The sequence below is a fragment of the Onychomys torridus genome, chromosome 11 (assembly GCF_903995425.1).
Source record: "Onychomys torridus chromosome 11, mOncTor1.1, whole genome shotgun sequence".
Classification (NCBI taxonomy): Eukaryota; Metazoa; Chordata; class Mammalia; order Rodentia; family Cricetidae; genus Onychomys; species Onychomys torridus.
In genome coordinates, this window is record NC_050453.1 from 28,096,969 (window position 1) to 28,113,054 (window position 16,086).

Genomic DNA, 16,086 nt, shown 5'->3' on the forward strand with positions numbered 1-16,086 from the left:
TAGACTCTGGCTACCATACTATAATACTTTTGTTTACAATTCTTTTTCTTGATTTTCATTTCATCACCTATATCACCATAACATAGATGAATGGTATGCATTCTATACCTCAGAATATCTTCCAAGAAATGAAATAGAATGTGATAGCCACATATACAGATATATGTAGAACATTCACAGAGGTAGAAAGGGGATGGGACAAATGGAGACAGACAGAGGGACAGAGACACACAAAGTTTTACAAAATGCAGGAAATAAAACTGGAACACAACCTTACGGTTGTGTTCTATTCCTGTGTCACTTTGTGCTGTCACACGTTAACACAGTTAGGAAATAAAATGTACTGCAGAAACATACATAGCCCAGAGGAATGAGGAGCCATGAGCTCGGAGAATACTTTAGTTAAGTGTGGGAAGAAGCAAATAGGGGCTTGCTGTGAACCAGACCAGAGTAACTGAGGACAGTACCGAGGGTGTGGTGACAGTCCTCAGTTCCACACCATCAAATCACTGTTTGTTTCCATTTCTCCAGTGGTATTAAGCTTCTAAATCCAAGATTATTTTCTTTACTACAAACCCTTTGATCATTTCAGCCCTGACAAGTTACCCCTGCTGCTGGATTTGGAAAATGTTGAAATCATATTTTGTTCTACAACCATGCTGGGCTTCTGAAAACTAAGCTCAAGAGAAACATCAACAGGACTCTGCTTTGTGGTGAGCCATTCCAAAGGAGTGAGCTTAATCCAAGAGAGAACACAGAAGACAGCACATAGACTCCTCATGTTTCATACATAGAAGTTCAATTCTCTGCCAAACCAAGGGCACGAGTCAAATTTTATTTCTCTTCTAACTTAAAGTTGCTTCCTTGTACTTTTTATTTCAGGAGTTTTAGAAATGGTTTAGGGTGGAAATATTCCTCAGTTATAACTCTAGAATTATCTCTCTTTCCTCAATACCTACATCCAAGGAAGTAGTTTATACACAAGGGTAGGAAAAGCAGTTTCAGGAGATGGTGTTTTCTCTAAACAGGAGCAAGTGGGAGAAGACCACAGGACAAGAGCTTCTGTTCCTTCAAATACGGCCCCATGAAAGGCGAAAGGAGAAAGCCTGACCCGTGGGACTTTTGCAAAGAGAAAAAAATAACAAAGAAAATAAGGAGTAGGTACAACCTGGAATAAGAAACTCTGCTTTGCACGTTTCAGTGACTTGAGTAGGTCTGCGGCATCTCCACCTCCTATAACTTCTGATGCACTGAACAGAAAGAGACGACAGGAAAGCTCTATATTGGATCATTACATTGGGATGCTGAATTTTACATTACGTGGTAAAACTAAAATGTGATTGTTTAAAGAGCTGTGTGCTGGGGCTTTTCTGTTTTGTTGTTGTTGTTGTTGTTATTGTACTCTTAGTTTGTTTTGTTTTTTGCAATGTGTGTTATACTAGGAGTCTCTTCCTGTACAGAACTTTTATTCTGCTATTATATATCACAATTGTTCCCTGGCAAAAAGACATCTCAGTATATGACACTGTTCACATTCACACATTTGGGTTTCTTATTTTGATATAACTCTATTTTTTTTTTAACATGAGCTCTTAAGACTGCAGTGTCCAGAATGTTCTAGTGGGTCGTATTCTCATTTTCATTTGACTCTAGGAATTTTTGCATTTCCTCTCTGATTGTTCATTCAAAAGCATATTGTTCCCCCACACCTAAGGCTCAGGAAACATTGCAGAAGAGGGGACAGAATGTGTGTAAAATCGGAGTTCACTGTGAGACTGAGTCTCCTATTCATGTCTGAAGCTACACCCACAAAGTCTCACCAACATGAGTCTAAACATGAGCTGAACAATGATGACAACAACAGACAAGCTAAAGTAGACAGGAGAATGATCATGAAACCTCACTCTACACAAAGAAACTACAGGCAACGTAGGAACACTGTGAGTGGGAGAAAGTCTTCCCCTGGAAAGAGCAGACCAATTGATTGTCCATCAAATGGTCAGCCCGGAAAACATACATATAAGTAAAATTATACAAACTGAGTAGATTATATTTAGGAATATATACATATGCATGTATATATATACATATATATACATATACATATATGCATGTAACAACAGTTAATGAAAAAAGAGGCCATAAATTTGAACGAGAGCAAGGATTTATAATTGAAAGAGTTTGAAATGAAATAAGTAGGAAATGGTGCAATTGTACAATAATCTCAAAAAATGAGAAAAAAAATATTTTTTTAAGTTTATTGTTTGGTCTCCAAGTACTTTTGTAGTTTCTATAGTTTATCTTGTTGCTGATTTCTACTTCTCATATTTTATTATGTTATCTGAATACTTCTGTACTTGATACAGCTTGTTTTGTGGCCTATGATGTGATCAGCTTTGGAGAAGATTCCATATACCACTGACACCACATATTCCCTACCTGTTAAGTGAAATATTCTACACCCATCTGTTGGGTTAAGTTATCTACAGTGGTTTTTGCCCTGAGGTTTCTTTGTTTCTTTTTAGTTTGGAAGACCTATCAAAATATGGGTGTGGGGTTTTGATTGTGGTGTTGAGGGAGTTGAGTGTCTCTTTTGAGGAATTGAAGGTTTCATTAGTACATAGATATTCACAATTATTACATCTTCTCGATAAATTGTTTCCTTTATTCATATATCTCTTCTGATTAGTGCTGGTTTGGGCTATTCTTGTATGTTAATCCGGTTGGCTAGTCTGCGATTTCTTCTTGGTAAGTGGGAGCAGTTTACGTTTAATGTCATCATGGAAAGGGGTTTGCTCTTGCTAGGAATTGACTGCTTATGCTCCAGTGTGGTGGGTTGTTGGTGTTTCCTTCCTTCCTTCCCCTTATTTGCCATGTTGGAGTGTGTTTATTCTTTGCTGGCTCTTCTCAGTTCATCCGTTTCCATCATAGAGCGGACACTTCCATGTGTTCTTCTGGAGGAGACTGTCTTCTTCTTCCTTTCTATGTATATTCTTTTAAAATTTTCTGCAGTGATGGCTTGATTGTCATCATTGCTAGTTACTTTATTGAATTTGTTTGTCAAACCTGAGTCTTTTAGAGGAGTTTTTAAGGTTTTTGAAGTATGTTGTTAGGTTTTAATATGTCTAGCATAGACTTATGTTTTGAGGGTATAGAACCCAATTCTTGAAACTAATTTGAAAGATGCTAGAAACTTTAGGAGGTAGGACATTGTTGAAGGGATTTAGTCACTGAGGGCATATCCTTGAGGGCCATATCTTGCCCTAAATATAGCTCTCTCCCTCTCTCTCAAAAGAAGAAGAGGAGGAGAAGAAAGAGAAGGAAGAGGAAGAGGGGAAGGAGAAGGCAGAGGAGAAGAGAGAAGAATAACAGGAGGAGGAGAAAAGAGAGGAGGAGGAGAAAATTCCAAAACCACTATGCACTATGCCAGGAAGTACAGTCAGTTCAGTAGTACTATAGCTCCAACTTCAGAGCCCCACCCACTCCACTGACTAAGGACATTGCAACTCTGAGAGCCACAGAACTGCCCTTAACCAAGTGAAGCAAATATACCCCGGCAAAATTGGCTGCCACTGGCAGAAAAGCAGCTGAGCCCTGGTAAGGCGAGATCTAGTTTTGAAGTAGGTCCAAGCACATGAAGACATGTTAAGGAGGAGAGAGCAAACACAAGATGAGGTCAATGCCTCAGATATTAAAATCTACAAGTGAGAAAACACCATCACCCAGCACATATGGGAGATGGTGGCTAACAGAGTGGGCACCTTCCACTGTGGAAACCCTATGCTGAGAATGAGAAAGACCCCTATCCAACAGGGAAGACTATCTTGTTGCTTGTTCTGCTCAGGAATTCACAACAGCAAGGAAGAGAGAAGGCAGTCTGGCATAGCCCTATCTGCTCTAACCTGTTTGAACTTAGGAGATACGCATGACTGCTCCCCCACCAGCAGAGTTGGTTACAAACAATAACTCAGGGTAGGAGAGCTATCGCCCATCCCAACAGGGAAAGAATATTGACAGATGCTATAATAGTATTTCACTGTTTTAAAATCTTCACTTCTGTTTTTTAAAATCTTCATTTCACTTTCTTTAATTCATTCTTATGCATCTAATAATACAAGGTAGTGAGTCTGTAATAAAAGGTAGTGAGTTTCATGAGATTTTTCTCTCTTTTTTTTTTTCTTGGAGCTGAGGATCGAACCCAGGGACTTGCGCTTGCTAGACAAATGCTCTACCACTGAGCTAAACCCCCAACCCCGAGATTTTTCTCAAAGTATATAAAGTACACTGACCATGTTCATTCACCATTACCCTCTCCTGCCTGCCTCCTTTCCCTGTGCCACTGGAAAACATGGGCCTCCTTTTGCAGGTTCAGCCTCATATAGAAAATAATTTAAAAATGAACTCAGAAAGAAGGTCAAGGACAATTGCATTAGAGTTTAAGAGGAAAAAAAAAACAGCAAAACAGACAAACCATAAATCTTAGCAACTCCTCGAAAGAGGAAGAAAACCATGCTCTTTGAGCTAGAGACAAGTATAACAGGAGCAACATGGTGGGAGGTGTCTCTATACATTTGAGAATGCCCAGAGAGTCAAGACAAGCATGCTTAGGATTGGGCAGGTATCCAAAGAAGAGATGTATGAGAGTAAAGGGAAAGTCTACATTGTCTGAGTTAGAACTTAGGAAAGAGAAATACTTAGCAGTGAAGACTTGTTTAGCGCATCGAGAGAGGAGCCCCTGAGACGCCTGAGTATGTTATCTCACTAAGAGATAATTATTATTCCCACTTTCTTGACAAGTCTTCAGATGTATCAGCTTTCCTGAGCAGTGGTCTTCTGGCCATGGGATTAGCAGGCCCAAATGCATTCATTCTTAAGGGAAGGAACCTTATGTATTAGAAATCTTACGTTTTGGGCAATTAAGAATATGCTGTCTCCACTCAGTCTCAGAGAAACAACTCAGATCTCATTCTTTTATTGAGACCTCATGTAATAGAGCATCCTAGAGAGAATTTTTAAAAATCAAAACTATCTATAAAATAACCATATGTTACCAGGAGGCAATGGTTTTCCCCAAATGGGACTTAACAAAGCCCCATCTTCCTCCCCTTTATACCATGTGCTAAATCTCAGGGAAGGACATTTGTGTTTCTCTATCCCTCCTTTCAGAAAATTGCTGTACTATCAGGAAAATGGCACATGGGGTCCAAAGTTGCTTTGGCCAGAGGGGGGTCCATCTTCAGTGGCCCCCAAGCTTGCTAATGCCTGTCTACCTACCCAGCACTGGTAACTGGTACTCTTCTTTTTCTCAAGTAGTCTTCCTTATGTTTTCAGTGTGTGTGTGTGTGTGTGTGTAAAACCTGGATAACATGGATGAAGAAAAATATATGTTATGAGTCTTTCTGGATTTGCTTTAATTTGCTTGATATAATATCTTCTATCTACTTTCCTGCAAATGACATAATTTTGTCCTTTATGACTAAATAAAACTCCATTGTGTACACATACTACATTTTTCTCACCCATTCATGTTTTAATGCATACTTAATGCTGATTTTGTAACTTGGCTGTCCTGAACGTTGCTTCAACAAACATGAATAACCAGTTTTCTCTGTAGTTTGCTGACTTGGTTTTTTTTTTGTTTTTTTTTTTTGTTTGTTTGGTTTTTTTTGTATATTCCCAGAAGTGGTGTGGTTAATCATATAGTAGTTATATTTTTAACTTTTTGAAGAACCTCAATACTGATTTCCCTAGTGTCTGTACTACTTTACACTTGAATCAGTGATATATCTCAGACAGCCCCACCAGCTGCTGTTTGTTTTTAATGACTTCCATTCTGACAGAGATGAGATCACATCTCAATATGGCTTTTATTTGCACCTCACTTGTGTCTGATGCTGAGGGTTTTTATTTGTCTATTGGCCCTCTGTTCTTTTGAGAAGGGTCTGTAGTTTTATTTTCCCACATGTTAACTGGATTATTTGTTCTTATTTATATTACCTTTTTAATTATTTTCCATATTTAGATACCAGCCCCCCTCAGATGTAGAAAGGCAGGCTCTCATTCTGCAGGCCGACGCTTCATTCTGTTGCTTGCTTGCTTTGCTGCTGTACAGAAGCTTTCTCATTTCATGCAGTCCCACAGGTCATTTCTTGAGATTATTTCCTGAGATACTGGAGCTCTCAGAAAGCTCTTCTTGCCTATACATGCGTCTTAAAGTATTTTCTCTCTATTTTCCTCCAGCAGTTTTAGAGTTTAGTTGTCTTGTCTTAAGATCTGGAGTTGGGAGATGGGTAAGTCAGCAAAGTGCCAGAAAGACATTTTACACAGTTCTGATAGATCTTTGGAGCCCCTGTGGGGGAGACTGAAGTGTAGTTGGAGTTTTCCTGCCTGGCCCACAGTCAGGACAAATCTCTCTCACCCGCCAGTTCCACAGTGGCTCAGACCCAACCAAGAACTGAAGAGCAGACGGGGAGTGCCACAAAACACTGACCAGCACTACTGACATAGGAACACTGTTTGCCCAACATTTAAACCTCATCTTCGTGCCAAGATCCTGAGGATGGACTTGAAAGGTCAATGGGCCTCTTTATTTTTTCCCATTTCTAAAGTGCCTACATTGAATAAATCTCCCTTTTGCTTTTCACTTTTATTTGTCTCTTTCATTGGTCTACTGAGGATAATAAGTAGGTAAGAGAAGCCTATTAAGACCACCAGGGCCCAGGTTTTGGACCTAACAACTCCAATATCATCCCAGGTCCTGTTTTTCTGCAGTATCCACTTAGTAAATTCTTCATCCAAGACTCAGATCAATTTTCACTTCTTTCTTTAAGTACTGATGAGTGAATCTATACCTCTGGATTCTGGAATCTCTAAGAAGCTCCCTTTTCCACTCCCACTGTTGCTTAGCAGTTCATGTTTTCAACAAACAGGTACTTGTACCTAATCTGTACCAGTCTGCAGCAGGACTACATCAGAAATCGGAACAGACAGCATTGAGCTTACATTGTAACAGTGGGAGATCTACACTGACCAGATTGAAATGAGTAAGACATTAAACACAATGTATACACACACACACACACACACACACACACACACACACACACACACACACACACGGATCAGAAGAGAGAAGAGATAGAGCTGGGGGCAGACACAGAGGACTCTGCATGTTGCTTAGTGATATCAGGACCAGCCCCACTCCAGATTACCAACCTTCCCTTTTGATATTGTTTTAATGACTCTTCATTCATATTTTTCTCACATCCCAGTTGAATCCCCAACCTCAGCTCCCACAGAACACAGTTTTGTCTCCTGTATCATTCAGATAATCAAAGCAGTCAGATATAAACAGACTCAAACTCCTGGCTAATCTACCGTCACAATGTCCTTCCCTCCCATCTTCCCCCGGGGTCAAAAGCAGCACCTCTTTGGAAGCTATGGCATCCACCTCCTCCTGCTGCTTGACGTTCCACATCAGTTCTCCTCTGTAATAACTTCAACCTGTGTCACTCCATTAGGCATTCCCCCTGCTGTGACCAGAATCAAGGTGTCATAAAAAACACTCTCTCTTGACCTGTAAACACTTGTGGCTGTGTCTCCCTTGACTTTTCCTCCGAAATCAACCATTTACATTCTCAGAAGCAACCTTAGGTCTGAAGGCTTAAAGCCTCAAGGGTTGAAAGCGCAAGCTGTTCATGTGCACAGGGCCATTCACACCAAGGGATCTATCCTTGCCTGCCAGTGCCAGTGGGAGAGTTATAGCTAGCGGTGAGCTAGAAACGAGCCTGTGTAGTAGAACCTTATTTTAAGGTATGGTGCTTTTGTTCATGTTGTGTTTGTTTAACTCTGTGAAGCTGTGTTACCATGCCTGTCTCAAACACCTGATGCTCTAATAAAGAACTGACCGATAGCAAAGCAGGAGAAAGGAAAGGCGGGGCTGGCAGGCAGAGAGTATATGTAAAGAGAGATAGAGTGAGGAAGAAAGAAGGAGGAGGGAAGAGGAAGAAGGAGGAGGAGGGATGAGGAGGAGGGACGAGGAGGAGGAGGAGGAGGGATGAGGAGGAGGAGGGAGGAGGAAGGAGGAGGACTCCAGGGGCCAGCCACAGAGTATACAAAGAAAGGTATACCAGAATAGAAAAGGGAAAACCCAGAGGCAAAAGATAGATGGGATAATTCAAAGTTAAGAAAAGATGGCAAAAAAACTAAGCCAACTTAAGGCTGGGAATTCATAATTGAGAATAAGCCTCTGTGAGTGATTTATTTGGGAGCTGGATGGAGGGCCCCCCCCCCAAAAAAGAGCAAAATCAAACAACAACAATCCAGCCCGACTTTGCTTTCTGTTTCCATGATAAAACACTACCCAAAAACCAACTTGGAGGAGGAAAGGGTTTGGTTTTTTTTTTTTTTTCAGTTTAGAGGTCCATCATTGATGTGTGCCAGGCCAGGAACTCAAGGCAGGAACCAAAGCAGAAACCACAGGGGAAGGCTATTTACTGGCTTGCTCTCCGTGGATTGTTCTATATTATTTCTTATACCACCAGGATCACCTGCCCTTAGGTCTCACTGCTCACAGTGGGCTGGGTCCTCCCACATCAATGGGCAATCAAGAAAACGGCCACAGTCGTGGCCTACAATCCGAGGGAGGCACTTCCTCAACTGAGGTCTCCTCCTTCCCTCTAGTTTGTGTCAAGGTGGCAAAAATTAGCCAGCACGAACCCCTTTAGTAAAATACCTGTGGAAAATGTTTAGTCCACACTGAGAGAGTCACGGGAAAGGATCATTCATTAATCCAATAAGCTACAAAAGTCTCCAAATTTCTGTGTGACCACAGTTTTCAATAAGACAGAAGCAACGGTGTTACTTTCTTTGAGACGCCATTCCTGTCTGAAAAGAGTAATACATTGACTGAAAGGAAATAAAAAGAGGATCTCAGATGAGTGCGGCTCAGGTCTACTGAAGCTCGTCAGCATCTTGGACAACGTTCTTCATCCCATTCACCCTGCCTTTTGCGCACACATGGGAGAGGAACACCCGGCGTATTTCCCTTTAGAGCCTATTTCTACTCCCAGAATCAATAAAATAATTTAATCCATGGGGATTGTGAGAGTTTTCAATTTCATCCATTGGGTTACAGTGGTTAATTGGGGCTACAACTGGACTGTGATGTGGAATGGCATCTGGAACTATTGGTGAAGCGGAATTTCTCGGTGGGTCTGTGAAGATGTTTCCAAAGGAGACTGGTGTTAGTGGGCAGACTAAGTGGAGAAGATCCACACTCAGAAAGATAGGCATTCTCCAGTCAGCTTGCTACTTAAAACAGACAGAAGATCAATCATCTCCTGTAGTAGGAATCTTAACAGGTCTTATTAATAAAATCAAACCCAGGAGCCAGGTATTGGGGTGAATGCTGAAAGATCAGAGAAGTAGAACAAGCCACAGCCACCTCACCTCACCAGTTCCTCAGCTGATCCTGTTTCCTCAGACTGGAAGCCTCTGTGTCCTCATCCCAATGGCTCTCAGCTGAACTGCTGCTAGAAGCCTAAAAGCTTAACCAGCCAAATGCTTCTACTTTCTGGTCTTCACGCCTTATATACCTTTCTGCTTTCTGCCATCACTCCCTGGGATTAAAGGCTCTTGTCACCATGCCTGACTGTTTCCAATGTGGCCTTGAACTCACAGAGATCCAGATAGATTTCTGCCTCTGGAATGCTAGGATTAAAGGTGTGAGTGCCACCGTTTTCCAGTTTCTGTATCTAGTGGCTGTCCTGTTCTCTGACCCCAGATAAGTTTACTAGGGTGCATAATATTTTGGGGAACGCAATACCACCACAATCTCCTTTCTCCCCTCCCTTCCACTCTCCCCCTTCTTCTTTGTCATCCTCCCCTCCCCCTTCTGCCTCCTTTTTTTCCCTCTCCTCCTTCTCTCTCTAACTGTGCCCTTAGCTATTCTAACACTAAACTCTATATCTCTTGGACTCCAGATTTACACTAGTGGTCCCCCAGAACAGGTATTCTAATGAAAAGAAAGTATTCTGCAAGTATTAGGCATGGGAGAGGCCATTTATTCCCAAGTATTTCTAGGACCTGAAAAGGCTAGTTTCATGGTTGGCACAAAACAAGCAACATTTAAAAAAAAAAAAAAAAAGCTGTTATGAAACACCCCTGAAGAATAATATGACTTGTTCTCCCCCTCCTCGTTTAAAAGTTGGAGATGATGTTTATCATGTGGGTGAGGCTGTTGCACATTTGGGACAGGGAGTGTCTTGTCACAAAAACTGCCAAGAGAAAGAAACAAGTTTAAAATAGGAAACGAACAAAATTAGAAGCTGGTTAAAGAAAGAAGCAGGTGTGACATGGTCGTGCTGATCCTCTGAAGAAACGATAGATTAAAAGCCCTTGCAAGCTTGATAGACTTGTGGAAGGAACCTTGGCTTTAGCAGCAGCTCTAATCCTTCCCATCCATGGCTCTCAGAAGAAGAGCTTGGGAGCTGGCCTCCACAGCTGTGAGCAATACCTTCTTCCCACTCCTTCTACTTAAGGTGGCGCCAATGTCACATCAGAATGAGGGACACAGGGACTTAACAGAGGCCTCCCTTGAGAACCACTGCTACTGATCCTTCAGGAACAAAAAGTCCATCAGAGCAAAGACTGTAGTTTTCCAAGAACAGTGAGACCAATAAAGCAAAGCCAGAACTGCCCCCTCTGGAATTGGGAAAGAACTATAGCTTCCCCCTCCTTTCAAAGCTCGGGGATTATTTTGGAAGAGGAAGTGGAAAGATTGTAAGAGTCGGAGGATGTCAGGGACTAGAAAGAAACTGTTCTCTGGATACAACAAGGCAGTTGCACATAGGAATTTGTAGCAATTGAGACAGCATGCACAAGAGCTGAGCAGGCTCCAGGCAGACCAAAGGGAAGGTGGTCAGGAAGTCCCACCCCTAGCTAAGGAGCTGTTGACAATTGACAGCTTCTAGGAGAACAATAGTCACTTTACAGGTGTGGCCCCTGCTGAGTTGACCATGGTCTGGTGGAGAGCCACACATTGAAGAGCACATAGGCAGCACCAGCTGCACTTGGTGTGTTTAAAATGAAATTTAAAATGAGAGGACTGGAGAGATGGCTTGGCAGTTAAGAGCACAGGCTGCTCTTATAGAGGACCCAGGTTTAGTTCACACGGTGGCTCACAACCATCACTAACTCCAGGTGCAGGAGATTCGGCACCCTCTTCTGACCTCAGCAAGCACCATGCACATATATGGTACACCCACACTCATGCAAGCAAAACACTAACACATTTAAGATAGATAAATCTGAAAACATTTTTAATAAAACAAAAAAGAGGATATAAAGTTGGCTGGGTAGGGAAGGGGAACTAAATCCAGGAAGAGTTTGGGGAAAGGGGTGGATATGATCAAAACACATTGTATGAAATTACCAAAGAACCATTTAGAAAAGAGGGGGAAACAAAACCAAAGAGTATCTACTCAATATTTGGTGGTACTGATTTCCCAACCTTCTTTAAAACTTTCTGGGGAAGGATGTTGTACTCAGAAAGATACTACAGACTCCTGAGGAAAGATAGAGACTCAAAGTTTGAATACCAAACGTATAGTTAAAGGAGTGTATGGCACCCTGCTAGTCATCCTGGCCCTAAGTGGGTGAACCTCAGGCAATACAAGCTGCCAGGTGGTCATATTAAGACGTGAGATAGTATGTAGAAGAAGGAACAGTTTGTAATTCTACCTGTCTGTAACTCCTTGGCTAGCTTTGTTTGGCCAGATAAAAAACTGTTCACTTTTAACTACAAGTTGCCTAATTAGGATGGGTAGGAAGGTCTATCCATCCCACAGTGCCTAACATCACTTAGATATTTTTAAAGCCTCCCTTGGCTTTGTTTACTCTGGTCTAGATTCAGCGAGTGCCTCTTTAAGGACTCTTAGGCAGCCAAACTTACAAAACTAGTTTGCCTCTATTTGAGAGAAAAGACCATGGACATTCCAGGTACCCCTGTATGTCACATCATGGTTGCCCAGGTCCTCCTCTGTTCTTATTCTCTATTGATTTTCTAGTCCAGTTATCCAGATGATGTGCTCATTTGTGAAAACTAGACTCAGCCGACTGAGCAGAACAGAGAGAGCTCACTCACCTCTGCATGCAAGGATGGGCTTTCAATTCCAATGAGGTCCTAGGCTGTGGACTACATAAAAAGTGCCTAGAAGTATCTGCATGAATAAGACTTATTTGATTCCAGATGTAGGATTAGGTTAAAACAGCAACAACCACAAAACATGTCCATATTAATGTGATAAATAATGTACAGGCGTTTGTAGGGTCCCTATGTTATTGGCGGACATTTATTCCTTAGTCAGACCAATGTCAATGCCCAATAATACATTGGCAAACTAAAGACAGAGTTGCACAGGATTTTCCCTAGAAAGGATCACGCAAAAGATGGGGGTAGCTGGGGTATCAAGAATGCTGGGCAATCTAACGTCACTAGCATAACAGATGGCATGAGGTGGGCTCTCTGGCAAGAATAAGGACAAGAAGATAGCCACTAACATAGCTGTATAAAGAAACTGAAGTAGATGACTTCCCTAGAACACCAGCTTCTAGTGGTGTACAATGCCCTACCACAGTTGGAACCACTAGCCAGTTCTTACTGAGTGATACTGGGAACTAGCCATCTTGTAAAGGAGATGTGTGAATATCTTATCAATACAATTCACTATGATATACCTCCCTACTGTAATCAGTGGTGCAAGTTCTATAACCATGTAACATACTGGCTCCTGAGCTGTGGGTTGTGATGATTCCTGGTTATTTATGAAACTACCCCACAAGCCCTGATGCTGTGTAGTGTCTTTGACCCTCCAACTACAAGAGAAGGTGGTCTCCATACATGAAAATGTGTGATAGACACATGGGTCCACTGTGTGGGGGTACATGTCTGGACTACTGCTGCAGTATAATCTGTCACTTACACTGTTCTGAAGTGGAAAGCAAACAGAAGAGTCAGTGGGCTATGAGTGTCATAAGGTCCATGCCACTAGCCAGTTGAACTTAAGATTGGACAGCACATTAAGCACATACACTGTGGATGTCACTGTGGCAAGCAAAACGTGATCTACTGATCTCATCAGTCCTACAAAGAGAGCCGATGAAATCACCACTGTCAAAAGGAGATAAGTGTGATACAGGTGTATGCATGACAGATGGACAGTGACCAGGACACACCACCCAGGAAAGAGCCTAAATCCTTGATAAATCATGACATAATCGTGTGGCTGACATAATCGTCATATATGAGTGGCTGGGTGCACTTACCACTGACACCATCCACACCCAGACTGTGGGTGCAGACCCTGCATAGCCACAGTTAATGCAAGGACAGTGTTGTTGTTTTGTCCTTTTGCAAACCATCAAAAGATGAGGTGGTTTGATTGGTACACAAGTGGTCTATTTACCCTGGATTGTTCTGTGAGCTTTCCTCCCAGTGTGAGGGATGACCCTCAGTTCCATCTATCCTCTTGTGGTCTAGCTGTGTAGCCATAGTTATGTCCTGAGTAGGGTACATAAAGTATCTGGTAGGTCCACAGTTGGTCTAAAATGTTATTTTCACAATGACTGGGGCAGCCATCCAGGGACCCTGTCCTGCTGGCAGGCAGCTAGTTGCTCTCCCTGATGGCTATGGTTGTGTTTGTAATTGCACACCGTGAATTCACATCTCAGGACACACAGTCTAAACAAGTGCATCCAGGAAATAGAAGAATGGAAAGGGATCTACCCACTGCAGCAGGGAAGGAAAGCATAGGCGATCTCTCTGGGGCCATACCCCCTCCTCAAACAAAAAAAGTGTTAGGGTTTATTTAGAACATTTATATGAACTCTTGTAGGAAAGCACATTAAGAATGGGCACATTTGCGAGCATGTTCAGTTTCAGTCATAATTCAAGAAGGAAGATGGCAGACACCTTTTAGGGTCTGCTCTGCTCAAAATGATGGAGTACATGTTCAAGAGGTTACAATGATAGGCAGGAACACCTTAGGAAATAGTCATCTTGTTACATAAAATGATACACAGAAATGCCTCTGAGTGAACTCAGTTTCCCCTAAAAAAAAAATTCTAGCTAAAACAAGAGGAAAGGACATTTGAAAGTATATTTAAAATAGAGGTTTTCCCCTCAGGGAACCAGCTTCACTATGTGGCTAGTGTATTAACGATAGTATCTTGTGGGATGGTGTAGATCTACCTTTACAAATCCCTACCAAATATTTGTGGTGGGGGTTCAGGGGAGAGCATGAACGCAGACCCCACTACCACAAAGTATGCAGTCGAGTTTCCTGCATTTGGGGAAATCGCAGGGGTCAGCATATCCAGAGTGCAATGGATAAGCCTCGCCCTGAGAAAACCACCTTCTTGATCATGGTATCTCCCCTGCCAGGTAAGTATTTTGTTTTTACATGCATATATGGATTCTCAAACTGCTTTTTTCTAGAACCTGTTAAACTTGAATTAATTTCTTGTCTGATCTTGTTCCTTCTAAAGAAAGATGTTGATCATTGATTTGGTTACGTGTGGGAAAACAAAGGTTGATATTTTCTCTTGCATTAGTGTTCTTAGTCTGTCTTGGTGTGTGAGCCTCTACTGTTGACATGGACTCTGCTGACAAGCCAGATGAATGGTCTCACAAAACACTGCTACACAAACGTAAAACCCATTCCAGGCCCAGGGCGTATTGCAAAAGGTGTGTGTGGTGGGGGATGATGCTCTAAGATTTTAAGAGCTAGTTACAAGCATTGGCTAAGCTTAGCAGCCATCTTGATATATAGCCACAGTGATTGCCCCATCAGCCTTGACGAACCTAGTCAGTTGTCCCTGCACAGTTAACCAGCAGACTACAAGCTGTGGTGTGTGGAGTTTCATGAGTTGATTGTGGTGCTGGGAATGCACCTGACTCTTTGACATTAGCACGATATTAAAAGGATACATTCAAGCTTGGTCACTTTTGTCCTGAACACCCTATAAATAGCCAAAGTCGTAGGGACATACTTGGGCTTGCTTGCATGATGCTTCTGTCAGTCTCTCTAACAACTGAACTCCGTGAAACACGGGGTCAGTCTGCCAGTTCCCTTTGAATTAGCACCATCTGCAGTTGGTTCTTCCAAACGAGGAACAGTTATTTTATTGAGTAAAACAACTCAATCTTGGTTGCTTTGAATGATGGACACACTTTGCCCTTTCCTTTTTGGTGAGAGTGAAGTTTGAAGGAATACGAGAGGGTTGTGAATGTCTGGATACATCGGTACCAGCTTCACTTAGGATTGAGGGTTGTGTAAGTTATTTTTAAATACTTAGGATGTTTTCTCTAGCAAAGAAAAGACCCTGATAACAAAAGAGTAGTTTTAACTACCCACTTTACCCAGGCATGATGGCACATGCCTATCAGCCCAGCACTTAGGAGACAGATGCAAGAAGACTGATGTGAGGCCAAGTCCAGCCTGTCTCAATCCATCAGTCAATCAATGCCAGTTTTAACCACGTGATGAGTTACAGAAATTAATATCCTAATTGTCACAGATACTTCCTACTTATTTCATTGAGAATATGTCATGGTGGCTGGGGTGGAACTTTTTTCTCTGTAGTCTTCCTTGGTATGTACATATGTGTATAACACATTTGTTTCACACTTATTATTCTTTTGTCATATAAAGAAAGACTTAATTTATATTGTATTGTTAACTTTGCACCATAATGTTTGAGTTTTAGCATATCAAAAGATGGGAAGCATCACCTGGGCATTTTATTTCCTCTGTGGAGAAGGGACTAGGCCTTTCAGTTGTATGCCAGGTAATTGTGTCCAGATAGTGGATCTTATTGCATCATTTGGAGATCAAGTGTTGTTCAAGGAGATGTGCATGGGTGCCCTGGTAAAAAAGGGTAGACTTGCAATGCTTATTTGTAAAAGCTAACCTCACTGGATGAAGGATCCCAGAAAGCATTAATTATACTTAAATCTAGCATGCACTGAGCCCATTCCTCTTCTCTTAGATAGAAACCCAGGCACTTTGATGTTTAGTTAGAATA

The 16,086-nt window shown here is 41.9% G+C and overlaps 1 non-coding gene across 1 annotated transcript; it reads right to left on the reverse strand.

Moving 5' to 3' along the window:
- Positions 1-14,288: 14,288 nt before the first annotated feature.
- On the reverse strand, positions 14,289-14,451 carry LOC118593582. Its single transcript, XR_004946256.1, has one exon. It is a non-coding gene; the product is annotated as a U1 spliceosomal RNA (small nuclear RNA).
- Between the last annotated feature and the right edge of the window lie 1,635 nt (positions 14,452-16,086).